At 39.2% G+C, this 19,067-nt stretch overlaps 1 protein-coding gene across 10 annotated transcripts in view; it reads right to left on the bottom strand.

Moving 5' to 3' along the window:
* The window catches only part of SIPA1L1 (signal induced proliferation associated 1 like 1), a 330,234-nt gene that overhangs the window by 233,725 nt on the left and 77,442 nt on the right, over nucleotides 1–19,067 (bottom strand). For 9 of the 10 annotated variants that reach the window (XM_037127445.2, XM_037127433.2, XM_037127485.2 and 6 more), the window contains one exon: nucleotides 12,166–12,274. The exons of the other annotated variant lie outside the window; for it this stretch is intronic. The gene's annotated coding sequence lies outside the window, so the exon portion shown is untranslated. The remainder of the gene's footprint in view (nucleotides 1–12,165; nucleotides 12,275–19,067) is intronic. 10 annotated transcript variants of the gene reach the window in all.

The raw sequence follows: 19,067 nt of genomic DNA, 5'->3' as shown, positions 1-19,067 counted from the left end.
AATCTGTTTAGCCTGAACTGCCAATCAGTAAAAGGTAACCCATGAAAGCAAAATCATTTATGTTCTTCCTTGTAGCTGTTTAAAAATAAATGCAACTTCTCAGTATCATACACACAATACTAAATCAAAGAGTTTTGACCAGAATAGCTAAGGGTGTCAAACCAAAAGATATTAATACATAAAGATTAGTGATAATCAAAAGTATTATTTTAAACTAAAACAAGAATGCATCCTACCATCATAATATGTGGGGGGAGAAGCATAAACACAGAAAAACTAGGGTAGAACATTAGAAATAGTGGCTCAGGCATTGAAGGCAGACAGATGGGAGTTCGAATCACAGCTCAGCCACTTTCATGTGACCTATAGAAACCATTTTTAGTCTTATTAATAACGTGCGTACATCTGTCAACATCTCACAGGATGAAAATGAAAATTAAATGAGATAATGGAAACAAGTCTTTAGCAACGTTTCAGGTACAAATAAAATACTCAATAATAGTAATTATTGTTGTTATGAAATTTCTTCAACAAGGACTACTAATTACCAAAAGGCCATAATGTAAAAGAACCAAATCTAATCACACACACACAAAAAATACACCAATCAAAGATTTCTACTTTAGTATTTTTTCTGGTGGTCCCAACCAACAACACTGTAGAACCCAAAAGAAATTTTAAATGGCTATCATTAATAAATCAACAAACAAATGCTGGTTAAGGATGTGGAGAAAAGGGAACCCTAGTGCACTGTTGGTGGGAATGCAGACTGGTGCAGCCACTGTGGAAAACAGAAAGGAATTTCCTCAGAAAACTAAAAATGGAGCTGCCTTTTGACCCGGCAATTCCACTGCTGGGATTATACCCTAAGAACCCTGAAACACCAATCCAAAAGAACCTATGCAACACAATTTTCATAGCAGCACAATTTACAATAGCCAAGTGTTGGAAGCAACCTAGGTGCCCATCAGTAAACAAGTGGATCAAAACACTATGTAACATTTACACAATGGAATACTACCCAGCAGAAAGAAATCCTACCCTTTGTGACAGTGTGGATGGAACTAGAGAGCATTATGCTAAGTGAGATAAGCCAGGTGGTGAAAGACAAATACCATATGATCTCACCTAAAAGTGGAACCTAATAAAAAAAACAAACAAATGAGCAAAATAGAACCAGAGACATAGAATCATGGAATAAACCAACAGCTATAAGAGGGTTGAGGAGTGGGGGGAAGTGTGGACTGACTGAAAGAAGATGAAGGCTTTAGTCAAAGAACATACATGAAGGACCCATGGACACAGACAATGGTGTGGGAACTGAATATGGAAGTGAGGAGTAGGCTGGGTGGAGGGGGGTGAAGGGGGAAAAATTGGGACAACTGTAACAGCATAAACAATAAAATATTTTTTAATAAACAAAAATTTAAATAAGCAATACAAGGAGTGGACATAAATCCTTCTCCTTCCTTTTTCCTGGTTCAAATATTTTTTAAAAAAGAATAAGCGGGAAAAAACAAAAACAATCATTCAGAGTCAAACCATTTTCAGCAGTCATTCACTTGGTCAAACAATGGCGCACAAGCAATCCTGGCTAAAAATAAACAATTTTTGTGTAAAGTTACAAAACTACACTCTCACTTCCTCTGACCTCTAAACCAACTTGTTGCAGCACAGTGATTTTTTAGATCAGGTTGCAACTAACCCAAACAAGTACCTGTTCATAATCAAATATGAACTCAGTGAAAAGGCATGGTCTTCTATTTCACTTAATCCTTAACTTGTGCATTCACTCTTGAAGGATCTATCAAGTTCTTACTCAGTGCCAAGTTCTGTTATATAGTAACATGGTAGCAAGGGCAACTCCTGCAGAGAGAAGAGCATATGTAAAGAATATAGAGAAGGTATGGCATAGGATGTGCTGTCTCACACAGCACATGCTTCCGAACCTCCAGAGTAAAGGACCAGATGAAGGGAGTGACTGGGCTGGTATCTGCAACACACACCATTTTGTTGTAAAACCCAGTTTTATTTACAGTACTCAACTGATTGGCATTTATTCAGAGTTAGGAAAAGATAAACTTCACAGTGGCTTTGCCCCCAACCGGATACCAATTTCTAAGTGTCCAAAATCTATCCACTCTTCAAGGACAGTTCCAACACGACCTTCTCCAGAAAGCGTTTCTCCCAGGCTTCAGCTGAAATATGTCTCCTGTTGCTGTGAACTCCTGTAGCCCTGTGCCTGCACCTGCCTCACGCCAGTTTCCCTTTCTATCTGTGTTAAGGTTATCAACCTACACAACTTAGATCTCCGTAACAGTCAGGTCCCTTGACAGAGTCCTTCAGGAACCACAAGGTCAAAAATAAACATCAATAGACACATGCTATTGGGCTTTTTTTAAAAAGATTGAGGGTCAGCCCTAAATTTCTCTAACTTCATCACCACTGCCATTAGTATACATGGACTGATACATGCACCTTTAATCAGGATGCCTGCTTGAGAACGCTTATATGAGACAGAATAAAACTAGAACAACTCTCTCCATACAATGCCCTATTTGGCCTTCATCTGGGATTCAACAACTACCACGTTTTTATATACTTCTGGTGCCACAGGACATCTAAAGAGTTGGCATTTGTTTCATTTAAGCCAAAGATTCTAAACACTATAATTTTCCATAATGTAATCATAAAATCAGAGTAAGGGAACTGCCACCTATCCTCATTATGTTCCTTTAACCCCTTTCAGCCTCAATTTCCTCATATACAATATGGGTATAGCATTGTCTCCTGAAGTACTGATGAGGATTAAATGAGAAAACATGTGTGATAATGGGTAGCCTGGGTACTCGGGACTCAATGGGTCTCCATGTCATTTCAAGGTGCAAACTGAAGTCCTACCACAAAGCCTCCCTGTTCTGAGACCAACAATTTGATAATTAAAGGATCTCTTAGTGTCATTTCGTGATCAAAGTGAATTCAATATGAAAAGCTAGGAACCAGACTCCAGGATGACAATTCTACCACAAACATTCCATGGAGCTGTGGGACTCAGACGTAAGTCTCAAGTTCACTTTGCACCTACATTAAATACACTTGTAATTTTCTATTCTACAGTGAGATTCTTTTCAAAGTTACTTGGAATAAAAACAGGGGATGATGAGTTACTCTTGACATACTGGTCTAGAGAATATTATTGCACTAAAGCCAGAAAGTTCTTCCTTTTGAATTTATTGAGCTGAATTCTTTGACCAACATCTTAATTAGTCACAATGTAAAGCAGATAATTAACCTTAAATGTTTCATGATTTCAAACACAAAATAGAAATCACATTTAATTGGATCATCAAGCAGCAAAATTTGGATGCACAACAAATTGTACCTACTGATGACAGCCCACTTAAAAGGATGCAGAATAAATGCTGGGTCTGGTGATTTTGAGAAGCTGGCACAGAATACATCCTCAATGCCAACAGGAAGATAACAGCTCCCATTACAATTGAAATAAAGCTGAATTTGCACAAGATTTAATAACAGAAGATTTCCTCCGAAAGGAAGTTGTTCAGGTCAAAGTGCTAATACTCCCCAGTCATCAGGAAAATGCCATCTAAACAACAATGGGCACCACTCCTTACCCACTAGAATGGCTAAAATCATAGCCTAGAGTAAGTGTTGCTGAATCCCTGGAGCCACTGGAACTCCCGCACACTGTTAGTGACAGTGACCTGGTCCAACTAATTTCAAAAGGGGTTTCTGCATTGTCTACTAACACTGCACAAACACACATCCACCCTGAGTAACCCCACTCCTGGGCACAGATACACAATGCAAACGTAGGTATGTGCCTAAAAAATGAATATAAGAATGTTTATGACAGCATTAGTTATAATGGCCCAAAATTGGGAGCAAAAACAGATGTTCAGTAGTAAATAAACTGGACTACAGTTACCTGAAGGAATACTCTATAGGGGTGGGGCAGCCCTGTTATACCTACAAATATTGAGCAAAAGAAGTCAGAACAAACAGTATATATTATATCATTCCACTTTTGTAACATTCAAAATCAGACAAAATGAATCCAAGGAGATGTAAGTCAGGACAATGGTTACTTCTAATAACCATGGAGGTGGCAGTAGTGAAATGGGAAAGGACATGAAGGAGCTTCTGGATTGTTGGTAATATTTTAATCTTTAATTTATACATGTGGGTTGAGTCTGTAAAATTTATCAAAGGTGAAAACTTAGGACCTGTGTGCTTTTCCATATGGATGCTACACTTTTTGAATAAGAGAAAACATGAAGTTATGAGTGCATGTACCTAAATATATTTTTGGAAGGATAAAAGTACATAAATATATTTGAAAGAGAAGAGTGTTTTTCTTAATAAAATTAGCATTGTGTACAATTCCTAACAAGCATTTTTTATACACTATGACTATTTTCCCTTCTTTCAAATATTTTAGAATTAAAAGTTTTATGGCTACATTGTTGAATCAGCATTGAATATAGTCATAAATTGCTGTATGATATATTCAAGTATTTTCCTTCAAATACAGTGTGGCAATGAACACCATGGTACAGACATATTTGTACATGTCTCTGTTTCATTAGGATAAATTCCCTGAGCCAAAGTATGCAGCTACAATGTATCCGATACACTCTAGAAAATTTTTCGTTGACTTTATTTTTAAAAATCTTAGTGTCCACTAGTTAGATGAACGCTTAACTGCATGAAAAATTTGGCTACCCAGAACCAATAACTTCTCTGAAGTTTTGGTTTATTGATAAACTCATCTTCCTACTAAGATTTTAGAGCATTTTATATAAATGGGTACAGAGCCCCAGAGAAAATCCTCTCTAGCTGTATATATAGACATTCAGAGAAATATCAATAAATTAAATCTTACTTGAAAAATAACTAAATAAAATTTTAAAAAATAAAAATAAAAATAAAATAAATAAATTAAATCTATAACATCAGTGCAGGAGTCATTAAAAAATCAGTAAGGCATCACAACAAATATGACAGAGTATAAAACCAAGTAAAAAACTGTATGTGTAGATATGTATTTTTATATTATATGTGTACAAAAATTACATTAAAATATTTTAGAAAATATTAAATATATCTTTGTGTTAAGAGTTGGTAGTTTAAGTTTTCTATTATTGCTTGGATTATTTACAATAAACATATACCAACCATTTTTAAACCCTGTTAATAAAATAAGATAATAGAGACCTTCTTCCCTATTAACAAAACAAATTAAATTGGTAGGAGACAATTTTCTCAATTTTAAAGTTTTTCTCCTGGGGAACTTTCATCAACCCCTGGCTTCTGCCACAGGGTCTCTGCTGGCAAATACCAACAAAGCACGCACAGCGGAACAAATCAGGGAAGAACAATAGCAGGAAACTGGTACATCCCCCACATCCCCACCCTACCCTTCACTCCCCAACCCCCCTAACCCCCCCCACTGAAAAAATCATGCTTCACTGGGGCAGTTCCCCACCTCCATCCAACCCTGAGCCAGTACTTGGGATTTTGTGATACATATGCCAACTTAAGTGATCATTCTTTGCTAGCAAAGACATTCTTAGTTCCTGAGATCCAATTAAACATATTGAAATTTCATGGTTTTCTATTAAAATCCCCATAACTTCCAGGTGCTCTATATCAGAACAACAAGGAAAATATGCACCTAGAGACTTCCCTGTTGCCAGAAGTATAGCTTCAGGTCTAACATTAGTTATATCCTATAAAGGATAATTCAACTCCCCAGCAAAAGAGGATTAATTTTACCCATTATCTCAATTACCCTTTCCAAGAGAACTAATGTCACTTCACTGGTTCAGAGAAAAAAACAAAAGCCAAGTGGAGTTCACTTTCCTGGCCAATCAAGCCATCCACCCCGAGCTACAGGACTGAAACCAAAATTAGTATCTAAATTTCCTGATCTTTTCTTCAAGGTAGTGTCATGTTTGTTAACAGTAATTAAAAACAGAGCCTTCGTACTGGATACAGCAAAGAAGATCAAAACCCTAGGACCAAAAATGGCAGCAACTCTCTGGTGCACCTTTGGCTTCCATCCCTGTGGAGATGACTCACAGTGGTGACGCCAGCAGGACCTTTCCGACCTTGGAAGACACAGGCTGACTCCAAGGGGAAACATGCCATGAGAGTAAGAGTGAGGGCCTTATTCTCCCACCCCAACTTCAAAAGGGAGAAAACCAAGAGGGCAAACAGCTATATACTTATACTGTTGTCACTTTTTTGTGTTTTTTTTTGTACAATTGGATTTGAAATGTAGGCTATTATGAAGAGTTTCTTGGCTACAGTTCAAGGGAAACAGAACATCCTAATGCAAAAATATTTTCAGCTTCCCCAAATTTCTTTTCAGCCAATTTCACAACGTCCTCTTTATTTCAACTTGAAAATTCATGCTACACTTGTTTTTGATGTCAGAAGATCTTTACAGCAGGGGTCCCCAACCTCTGGGCTGACGTTAGGGCCTATTAGGAACCAGGCTGCACAGCAGGAGGTGAGCTTGAGTGTAATGCACTTGAATCACCCAGAAACCATCCCCACCCTCCACCGCCCAGATCCCCAACCCCCCGACTCTGGAAAAATTGTCTTCCAAAAAGCCAGTCCCTGCTGCTGAAAAGGTTGGGACGGCTGCTTTGGAGTACAGACTTCCAGCAGCTGGAGTCAGCACAAAGGTCGAGTTAAGTGCGTTCATGCCTCAGAACTCAACCTGTGGAAAGTGCCCCAGGCATGAGGGTGGGTGGCCAGACTATAGGCCTCTATGGGTTCAATATAGCACCAGTCTGCACGGATTAAACATGACAACTTGATTGACCAGGTGATTAACCAGATGCTGAAGTACATAACTGAAATCAGACCCTAAGACCCAGAATACAGCTGCACATACACTCAATGGATCGCTCAGCAGTAACATTAAAACAGTACCATCCGTGGACAATGAGCTCAATGGCCAATGAAGATGATGATACATAAGCAGAAATTACAACCGCACACATGCTATAATCATCGTCACTACTATCATTTACTGAGAGCTCAGGGCCTGCTTACAGTTTACATACATTCATTTATGATTCTCATTTACCCCCTGACACAAGTGTTAAAAGCGCCTCAGTTTCTAAATAGAGCACAATACACATTCTATAAGATTGAGATTGAGATCTAAGTGCTTTGATATATGCAAAGCACTTAGAACATTGCCTTGGACATGGCGACTGATCAGCAAAGCTCAGCTCCTGTTATTACCATACCATACCATAGTCACTGGTATGGATGATGTTTTCACCATTAGAAAGATGGCCAAAAGAAAGAAAGGAGAAAAGAATGGCGGCTGCCCTGTAAGAGCCGAAGGGCATCAGACAAGCTTCTTCAGTTTCCTTGTCTGTAAAATGGGATGACAGCAGCTGCTCCATCCTCCGCCTCACAGGGCTGGTCCTGGAGGCCACAAGAAAACATCTTTAGCCACAAAACACAAAGCTAATGGCATACATTGCCTTTGACCAGAGGACCTTGTAAACTGTAGAAAACAATAAACTTTCACAGTGAGCCCTAAGTCACATAACTGTGGACAATACATGAATGTTCTGGATGTCACTCATACATACACATATCAAAAGTATATGCCTTTCCCAAATCCCAGAATAGCTAGACAAAAAGTAACTGCATGGTGAACTCTCCACTACCTAATGGCACAATGTCACACCTGGAGCTTTCCAGTGGTAGAACAATCAGAATGTGGGGGCAAGCATTTGAGGTCATGTTAAAGGCCAAAGTACTGAGAAACCTGACTGAACTGAGGGATTTTTGAATAAAGTAATGTCTAAGCTTTACTCTTTATTTCTTATGTCTTAGAAAGTTTCCTTTCACTACAATGCTAATGTAGAAGTTAACAGAAGGTAAAGGGTCCAATTCAGGCTTCTACAACTTCGAACACGCACACAACGGCTCCTGGCACTATTTCCTCCTGTGGTCAGTGCGGTAAGATCACAGACGTCAAGCAGACAGCGCCTGTCCTGTGACATCGTCTGATTAGATGCCAACCCTCTTTAGCCACAGGATCTGCTCAGCACATCAACTGGCAATGTGCTTTCAAATATAGTTTTCATATTTTAATTGAGAAAATATTAACATTAGAAGGATAAGAATTTTTTTGTCCCTTTCTAATTTCCAAATGAGCTAAAATTAGCATTACCTAGTCAGCAAAAAGAAATCCTTTAAAATAAACAGAAAGGCATGAAAAACTATTTGATTTTAATTGAAAATTCTGTTAAATTACCTAATATCTATATTATTTATTTTTGCTTGGTACGACTACAACAATATCTGACAGGGAAATTGTACTTGGCAACAGCAACTGGGTAAGAAATATTTGTCATCCAACTGTTATAATCAGTAAGACTTTTAGCCTCATCACAGCATTGCACAGTTAAGAAATAATTATGTTGAGCAATATTAATACCAAATGCATATCTCCACACAGAGCACATGCACTGAAATAGTTAACCACCAGTACAACCAGTCAGAGAGACTGCCAGACTGTCGCTCCATTTACAACTGAGAACAGACAGATTCTGCCGTGCTGAAATCATATTGTGTTTCAAAGAAAATCCCCAGGAAAGGATTTCCCTGGGATTCTGTAGTGATCAGGGTAGGTGTACAGGATTCAGCTTCAGCTCTGGCTCATAACTTCTCTCACCTCAGGACTAGTGTTAAAGGAAAACAGCTTATCTTGCTTAATACATGGGGTAGACACATATCAATATGTATTTTCTCCCAATGGGGGACCATGCACCTTGATTATAATCCCAGACTCCCATCAGAGCCTCAGAAAGCCGAGAATACGCAACATGTCAGGGAACACGGAACACGAGAGGTCACACTTTCTGGAGAAGTTTCTCCAATTTTCCTCTTCTCCCCCTGTTCAGGGAGAGTCAAAATTTCTAGTCATGGTTTCAGCTTCCTAAATGGATTTTCTTTCTAATCTTGGATAAGTACAAACTGCCAATGAAGCAATTAGATTATATGCTGTCTTCCACTAAAATTGCAATTACTTCACATGAAAAAGTTTCCTCTCCCCAAACAGAATGTAAGCCCAATTTTAAAGTTCATTTTCACAAATATTTTATACTTAAACTTGGCATCTGCTAGCTTTTGCTCAGCTTTTTAACTCTGGGCACCAATCAGTCCTGGGGTGAAGGTGCTCCCCCCCCCCCGCCCCACATTTAGGAGCTGGTTCTCATGGGCACAGAACAAGCGCCAGAAGCCAACTCCCCCTTCGGGACTTTTCTGGCAAGGACCACATAATCAGCATCTTTAAACTCTCCCGAAGCTCCAAGTGCCACTTGCAATTACTTCACATGATACAAAAACTGCCCTCAACAGCGTGGAGGTAAAGTCCAAAGAGTCCAAGCTTGCGGACCTCTCTGTGCAAACAAAGGCATGAGCAGCAAGCCCCTCCCAGGCCTAGCCCAGCAGTGCCTAATGTCAACACTGCTCCCCAGGAACCAAAAGAAAAGAGGTCAGTCTTGTTTCTCACAGTCCTGCTCAGGACACAAACTATTTGCAAAAAAATCAATCCCATCTCCTGATCTTCTACAATGAGCAAAAGAAATAAAACCTGGGAGCTGTAGATGGGAAATAGTGTCAGGCATTGAAAAGTCTGATGCCCATTCATTCCCTGTTCTAACAACCACAAATCAGCACAGTCTGGGGATTTCTTTAAGCCTCTGTCTTCTGGAGTGCCTCTGATCTGAAAACATTCTCCCATAACCCCCAGGAAAAGTACAGAATGACATACTTCTATTTTCTTCACAATGAATGCTAATTTGATTGAGAATTTTACACTGATCCCATTGAAATAAATAAACTCATTCTTTGTGTCCCAGAGGACTGGGAACGGCTGTAGCTCCACACTATCTGTCAAGGCTCTGGGCACCTAAGAGGTGGCCACGGATATTACTTTCAGGGACATGAATTGCCTGGCTGTCTCTAACACCCCTGCTAAGCACACACAGAAACTAGAGCCCCGGGTTTGGAGTGTCTTAACACCCACAAAAAGGAATGTTCTAACACCATGGACATCTAACTTTTACAAATGTCTTGTTATGCTTTGTTTTGATGACGATAATAGGATCGCTGGGACAGAAACTGATAGGCAAAGAAAAACATATCCAAGACTGTCTGGATTTCACATTCTTATATCCACTGGGGGTCTAGGTCTTCTCCTGCCTCCCACTGACACAGGCACCAAAGGATGGGCTCCACAGAGCTTGTGCAGAGGAGGTCTCGGTGCAAGTGCTTTCAGCACCAGGAGGATGCGTTTGGGTCTCCACTGGGTGAGCCTGGCACCACTGCAGGGAAGTCATCCTACTGACTTCCTTCCTCTCTGAGAAAAAGGCCGTTGTAACTATGCCTACAGATATACATATATGCCACAGATTTGTATATACATGTGTAGATATTATGTTTGGTCTCACAAATCTAAATTCTATACAGTAGAGCCCTGGTCGGGTGGCTCAGTTGGTTGGAGCATCATCCTGTGCACCAAAAGGTTGGATGCCCAGTCCGGGCACACACCTAGGTTCAGGTTCGATCCCTGATTGGTGCGTGTGCAGGAGGCAGAGGATTGATGCTTCTCTCTTGTATCAATATTTCTCTTTCTCTCTCTCTCTCTCTCTCTCTCTCTCTCTGTCTCCCTAGCCCTCTTTCTCTCTATCAAAGTAATAAAAATATCTCCTCGGGAGAGTATGAAAATAAACAAACAATAAATTCCACGCAGTAGAAACTATTTTGCTTAACCCACTTAGCATAGCAAGATCGTAAACATCAAGAAAATTCTTTAATCACGACAAGAGTGTCTCAAGAAAGGGCTCCTGCAAGTGTATTTGTTGGTTCTCCAAGGGTTCTATTGTACAAATTATCTCGAACACATTAAGATCTTCAATTTCACAAGTGCCTTTTATTTGAAACCAATTTCACTTTTACTCATTCAAATCCCATCAGAAGGATTAGGAGGAACTACAACAAGTATAAAAAGGTAAAGCTCTTTATCAATAATGAAATGTGACCAGTTTTCGAAATTGATATATTGATTGGTCTAAAAGATTATTTCCTTATAGAAGTATTAAAAACAACAGACAGTATCCAGAATTCCACTAAAGTCTTACATACAGTGAATAAACCACCTCCTTCACTCTAGATACTGGGCTGCAAAGTTATAACATGATATTATAAAAGGCTAAGTATTTTCAGAGACAGAATGACACTGTGAAATTTCTTACGGTATAAAAATAAAATCTTGGGACTTTTCAACTCAAAAGCTGTCAGCATAAGACTTATCTCCCCTCCTACTCCTGCATCCTGGCTCCCACATGATTGGTGTCTAGAGTGTCTGAAGGACATTCCAATAACCATCTCAGGTGCAACATGTCACACGACAATGCTGCATTATATTGAAGAAACGTAAGGTTCTACTAGGATGATCAAATCTTCAAATAACCACCTTTTCTTTATATTTCATATTGATTTATCAAAAAACCAAATATTTAATATTAGCACACATTAACTTTCTATTAAATGTCAAGAAAATAACATTTTTTATAATTAATTATTAGAATTACAAAAATAAATTCCAATTTGCTAGGGACTAAATAAACCTCATTACTGTTCCTTGCTTGTGCAAACTTTCTTGTACTTCCATCTAAACACTGGGCTTTGAGTCAAGTAACTGAAATCTTGGCCAGAGGGCAGGTATCTCAATGCAACCCTTTCTAAAGAGGATGAAAAAAGATGTAATACTACATGTTCTACAGTTTTTAAATTAGCCTACAAGATTTTATATTTTTAGTTACTTCTGTTCTATTTGGTTATATTATGTAAAAAGAATTTTATAGTGTTATTAACATTTTGAAGCAACCTGTCAAAAAAGTGTTTAAAAAACCTTTACCACTAACAAAACCTGTAGAACCTGGGAAAAGGAGACTTAATTAAAAACCTCACCAGTTTTTCCATCAACTGCAATAGCTACTCCACAGCAACAACCACCCCTTCGCTCGGTAAGCATTTACTTAGGACTCACTGTGTCCCACACACTGAAGCAGACAATGAAGAACAAGACAAACTTGGTACCTGGGTGCAGGAATCCTACAGACCGTATCCTCCTGTGCCACCACTCTAGGCCCAATGAAAAGCCATGCTTCAGCCCTGGCTGGTGTAGCTCAGTGGATGGAGTGAGGACCTGCAAAGCAAAGGGTCAGTGGTTGGATTTCCGGTCAGGGCACCTGCCTGGGTTGCAGGCCAAACAGTTCCCAGTGGGGGGCACTTGAGAGGCAACTACACATTGATGTTTCTCCTTCTCTCTCCCTTACCCTCCCTCTAAAAACGAAGAAAGAAGAAAACCTTAAAAAAACACAAAGAAAAACTATGCTTTACAATTAGTTCTAACTAGTTTAATATTCTCTTTACGTTGATATTAACAAATGAGAAACATTTTACTAAGAATTATAAAAGTATAATCCTCTCCAAATAGCAGTATGATGGACATAGTTTACAAATAATCTAGATGGCTAAAGGTTCAATTAGAACCCTTTGGGAACTTCTAGGCAATAATACAAGGACGGCAGCCACCAGAGGCCTGGCTGGAGTTCCCTTTTTGGGGGACTAGGGAAGCGAGCCCAGAGAAGGCCATGAAGGAGTCCCATCCTTTGGGACTCCTTAAATGCTTTGGCCAGCCTTATGCCTCATGAGAAAGACTCCCCACACGAGACATGCATCTGAAAGACTTGCATCTGAAAGAGACCCATAAATAACCTCCATCTGTGGCTGTGTATGTAAAATAAGTCACAGAATTATCACTAATCAAGTAGAATTATGAGAATAACACCATGTTTCCAGTCCTCTCATAGCCATGAACTCACCAAGCTGACAAAACTCTGAAGGCTTACACAATTTCAGTTTCATTCCAATATACAGCTAAAGATAAAATTCAAATTCATTATGAAAAATAAATCACATCAGCCACCTTTACCAAAGGACCTGACCTTGGAGCCAGCCACCACCACGCTGCATCAACTCATCTCCAGCACAGCGGACCACACCCTCCCCTGTGCTTTATTTCCATCACGCTACCTCCTTGAGCAGAAGCTGGAAGCAGGCGAGTTCGGCGGGCAGTGTCTTCCTTTCCCGTCCCTCCTCCCCACCACAGAACCAGAACTGAATGAATTAGACAGGAGTGCTGAAGTTGTAGAAAGGGATCACCCAGATCACGAGGTGAGTGAACACTGCACCGCTGCTCTGCCCAGTGACTCACCACCTCTCAGACCCCACGCCAGGGTTTCAACAGGTCTAGACAGCTGTCTCACATCCAGGGAAGGAATCCAACCAAATCGCTCGAAAATTAAATGGAAAAGTTTCCCCCGAATGAGGTTTTCATTAGTGGTAAAAGAATCAGAAACAACAGAAAACAGTGAATTGAAACCAAAAATGTCAGGGGGGAAATTTTCTATCCTGTCAAACTTTATAATGTCCATGGTACTTTAATATTCTCCCCTTCTCAAGACAAATACTTTTCTTAGAAAAATAAATCAGTGCTTTACATTCCTTATTCATGAGTAGTTATAAAAATAAACTAGCATGTACTATGCTGGGGCTTTGTACTTTTTTATTTTTTATGGCAGGGCTTTTTAAAGTCATTGATTAACCAAATGAATGAAGGTTGACTTACAAAATATATTTTGAACTCACCATTTCCCAATGTGAGTGTCACCTTATTAAAATACCTGTTTTCAGCCTTGGCTGGATAACCACTCAGCTGGTTAGAGCGTTGTCCCAACACGCCAAGGTGGAGGGTTTGATCCCCGGTCAGGGCACAGACAATAATCAATCAGTGAATGCATGAATAAGTAGAACAACCAATGTTTCTCTCCCCCACTTTCTCTCTCTAAAAAAAAAAAAATCAATCAAATAAATAAATAAATAATGACATCTGTTTTCTATCTCCAACATTTCAGGATCAGCAAACCTCTAACAAAAACTGAATGCCGCTCCCCCAGCCCCAATTTTATGAGGGGGGTGGCAGTGAAGAAAAGGGAGAGGTTGTGATTCCGGAATTAAATACTGACTCTCCCCTCTCCTTGTCTACAGCACATTCCTTGATGGTATAAAAAGAACCAGAAGCTTGAATTTAATTCTGAGTTCACCAAAGCCCGAGGAGCCAATTGCTAAAAACAGAAATTCATCGAGCAATCCTTTGTGTTGCCCTCTTCTCTGTGAAGTCTGCCCGCTCCACCTCTCCTTGGGACATCAGAAGCAAGCTCTTAGAAATGCTCTCACCAAGCTAAAATCAAGTTAGTTAATCAAGTCAAACAACAGTAAGCGAGGAAGCCAGAGGGAAGGGAAAAAAACTCTGCTCTCCTATGATTTTTGAATCACTTCCAAGAACTTTCCTTCTCCCACTGCCAGCAGCACCCATCAATTCCCATAGTAACCAGCCCACGGATTTCCAGCTGGTCCAGAAGGGAGGCATGCATGCTGCAGAAAGAAGCACATGAGAGAATGACCCAAGCCCCAGGCACCGATCCAATAGCTGCTTAGTTTCTTAAACATTCCAATTCCACCTCCCTGCTTCCCTTAATTCCCAGGTTACCAGATGGTTCTCTCCTCTCTCCATTCCTCAGCAACCTAATGCTAAGACAATGAGGGTCCTTTTTTTCTAGGGCTCTGCACAGAACAATTTTCTTTTCTGATGCAACCTTGGTTCAAGTCTATATAACATGAAAGCAATTATGTTCCCCCCACCACAGTGCGCACGCACACACACACATACACACACACACAAAAGTTTGCTTAATAAGGAATCCCTGGAATAGAAATAAAGATTTCATAGACACAGGGTCTGGAGTTGAGCGCCCAAAATGAATGAAGGGAGATATAAGGGCTACAGTGGGTGGCGTTGATCTAATCTCTGTGAAGAACAGGATTCATTACGCTGACTGAGCAGGGGCGAGAGCAGGAGGAGAACGACGGAAGACTGAGAGTATTTCTGTCCCCGACACACTCATCAAGGCTACTGCAATCAGGAGCGCTGGCTAAGGATGGTGATTTTCAGCAGGGAAGGGGAATGATCAGAAGTGAAAGAAGATGAAGGTGATGATTTAAGAAGTTTGAAAGGAAAAAAAAATTTAGCTGATTCTAACATGTTTCTTCTAAGGATTACCATGATGAAGTTTCATTTTTGTTTTTGTTTTTAACTGAAAGGCAAGGTGGAAAATCAAATCAAACATGCTCGGCATGGGCTATAATCCACTTCTATGAGATTTCACATCTTCAACAGAATTCAGTGGCTAAAAGGAAAGGAGAAGAAAGGGAAGGGTGACAGAAGGTACTGCAAACAGCAGTACCTGCCACTGCCCATGGAGCCCAGGCCTCACTGATAAGATGCACAGTTTCGTGAGGGTAGATGCCAGGTAATGCAACTGTACTATATGGTGATGGTGTATGCGTGCGCACATGTTAAATTTTGACAGGTACTCCCAAATTCCTTTCCAGTAAGGATGGCACAGCAGACTGAATGAGTTTTTTAAACCTTTACCTTGTGTATGGATGGCATAGTGCTAATTATAGAACATGAAGTAATAAAATAAAGACTCTCAGCATGACTCAGCATCACCAAAGTATAGGGAAAACAGAAGGAAATACATGAAAACAGATTGTGCTAGGGAAGGTAAGATTGTATGTAACCACTGCCATTTATATTAGCAGTAATGAATCTTTTTGAAATAAACTTTTTAAAAAAGCAGTATATAAGGAATATTTGAGCTATACCAAACAAATTGCTAGAGAATTAATGCTTTCAAAAAATACAAGGTAATATGTAAGTTTATCATGATCCCCATAAGATTAACAGGATATTCTTTGGAAATTCAGGACCTAAGTCTCACGTTCATAAAGGGAGAAAAATGGGGGAGAATAATACAAGGAACTATGAAAGAGAAGACCAACGAAGGAGAGTAGCCTAAACACATGCGAGGTAGTAAAATGTGTTATAATACATAGTAATTTAAGAAGGTTGAAATTGGTTCATGAATAGACCATCAAATCAAAGGATAAACTAAAAATTCTAAAAACAATTTGGAGATACAGGGATGAAAGATAAACTGCAACACTTAAAATCAGAGGGGCAGAAAAGATAAATTACTTGATAAATGGTAGAAGCACAATTATGCAGCCACATGGAAAAGAGAACAGGACACCAACTCACACCAAAAAAATCAGAAACTGATCAAAAACTTTAAAAAATTAAAATAAGAAACCACAAAAATATTAAACAAAACAGGAGACATTTTTCATAGTCTTGGAGAGCATTCTAACTAAGTAGGCACATAAATCCAAAACACATAAAGTAAAAGATTAATAAAGTTGATTATACAAAAATAATAGAATTATATATGGCAAAATTTACCATTAATGACAAAATATAAACCCAGTGGAAAAAATCAGCAACTCCCATTGCAAAGTGCCAACTTCTTATTGAAAGAGCTTATCTCACTGGACAAACAAGGAAACGGTCACAGGGGTCAGTTCGCAGCAAGAAGAGCTGCCCTTCCACATGCGACAGCCAGCTGGGCCTCACCGGGACAGTGAGGTGCCTGGGAAGACACCAGCAACGCTCCTTTTTCCAGGCACGAAACTGGCAAGAACCACAAGGTTTGATCACACTGTTGCAGAGAGGGAGCAGAGAGGCGTACAATGCTGGTGGGAATGTAAATTTGCACAATGTGTATGAAAGGCACTTTACGAATACTTATCAAAGATATGAAGATATTCAATATACATTCTTGAACCCAGAAATTCCTCTCTATAAACCAGCACAGTTGCAAGTTCAAGGACAGCTACTACAGCGTGGTTAATACTATAATATCAAAAGATTGGAAACAACTCAAAATCCATCATTAAGAAATTGGATAATAAAGTACAACCATAAGCTAGAATGAAGGAGAATGAAAGCATGGTACACTATGTTACCATTTGTGTAAAATTAAATTTCAAAACACATACATACTAAATGCACTATGACATTTCTGGATAGGATCCTGGAAAAGTAAATAAGGGATAACAGAAAAACCAGTAACATCGGAATAAGGCTATGCGGTTTTGTTTCACAATATAACCTTTTAGATTTTATTCTATGGGCAAGTATTACCTATTTAAAACATAAAATTTAATTTTAAAAACACTAATTGCTTTGTGATTGAACTTATACCATGCACGGTGCTCACATCCTTCTTCTGTATGTCACCACGAAAAACATCAGGGGCACATGTGTGGCTTCAACACTTCTGATACTCCCACCACACACCTCCACACACACCTGCCTCATCTATTAGGGTTTAGGTCCCTACAGGTCACGCCAACTCATCTCTGTGCTCAAAGAATATGCATCTGCCGTGTGGTAAGACTTCAACAAATAAGAGTCAAAATTACGTCCTGGCCCAGTGATCTAATTTTTGATAAGGAACAAAGTTTGTATTTCAAATGTCCAATAATTCTTCTTGAGATCTCCTTTGATCCTTGGTGCACAATGACATGGAAGAGAAAAGCCAGGGACACAGAAGGGTGAAGTAATTCTCACTACGGATTTGGGTAGGAAAACAGAGAGATTTCAGATAAACTGCCCTCCAAGTGGGCTTTCTAAACATTTTGCTCTGTGCTAGGAGCTGCAGGGAATAGGAAGATAAATAAGATCCAGTCTTCAGAGCAGAAGTTAGGCACAATTAACTTAAAGTCAACACTTACGAGGTGAAACTGAAACTGCCTTGGATTTTCAAAAATGTTTTACACAAAGGCTTTTCAAAAAAATTACTTATTTTGCAATATAGGAAAATAATAAAACTCCAATTTAGACAAAATTTTGGTTTTCTATGATGTCTTCTCAGGAAAAAAAAAACCCAACTGTGGATGCCATGCTAAAGAACATTCAAAGAAAAAAATTCTAGCCTCAAACCCGTCAACAATCTGATTTTCTAAGTATTCAAAATACAAAAGATAAATAACTTAGGAAATACTCTGAGGTCCCTGAATGAGCAGAGAGACACTAAAGTTTCTTAGAAAGGCATCAACAATGATATCCATCTCCACAAACTCAGCTCTGAGCCTTAGCATCATAAAGTAATATAACCTTGGGCCAACTTTTTGATCTCTGCGAATATCTATTTTCCATCTATAAAATGAACAACAGATGACAGCTAAGGCTCCTTCCCAATCAAAAATGCGATTAGATCTCTTTTTCCTCACACCCCAAATATAGACTAAGACCTTGCAGTCATTTCGTATGAGCTGACACATCCAACACACGCATTTGTCTATACACTGGGGAAAGGCGCTACCTATAATACTTCCCCCCTATTCCCAGAAGGGACACACACACACACACACACACACACACACACACAAATGTGATTACAAATGGATGCCATATATGAGCAGTTCTCTGTTCAACTCCATGTTGAAATTACATTAAAGTGTATATGTTATACAATAAAACACTCAATTGTGCATTCATTCATGTTTAGAATTATAAAAGCTTCTAACCTGGCTTTCATATGACCTTTTATGGTCTAATCAGTCTGCATATAACTTCTTCTGCAAGTTATGCTGGTGTTTTTATTTTGTTCACCACTTTCATAGCATACGAAAAAGATGAGAACATGGGGAAACTTACAGTATACTCATCCATATGCAAAGACACTGGTGGACAGTTCTGTTCCAATTTATTTAACATAATCCTTAGCTCTGACCTACTGGCTTCAAAGGTGACTATATAAAAGGCAAACAAAGGTCTGTGAGTAGGAGCTAATACACTAAGAACATGGTACAGGTATTTATTGAGAGTTTAATTATATCTGTCAGTTGACATTTTCTTTCAAAACAGAAATAGCATTACACTGCTAACAAACATGGCGTTCTTCTAAGTTCCTTTTCCCTACATAAGCAGCATTTTACGGTACAGTGAAGAGTTTTCTAAGACATACATA

The sequence above is a fragment of the Artibeus jamaicensis genome, unplaced genomic scaffold (genome assembly GCF_021234435.1).
Source record: "Artibeus jamaicensis isolate MK-2021 breed Jamaican fruit bat unplaced genomic scaffold, CSHL_Jam_final contig_851, whole genome shotgun sequence".
In the NCBI taxonomy this organism is placed as follows: Eukaryota; Metazoa; Chordata; class Mammalia; order Chiroptera; family Phyllostomidae; genus Artibeus; species Artibeus jamaicensis.
The sequence above is the reverse complement of the archived record's forward strand: the minus strand, read 5'-3'. Positions and strand labels throughout refer to the sequence as shown.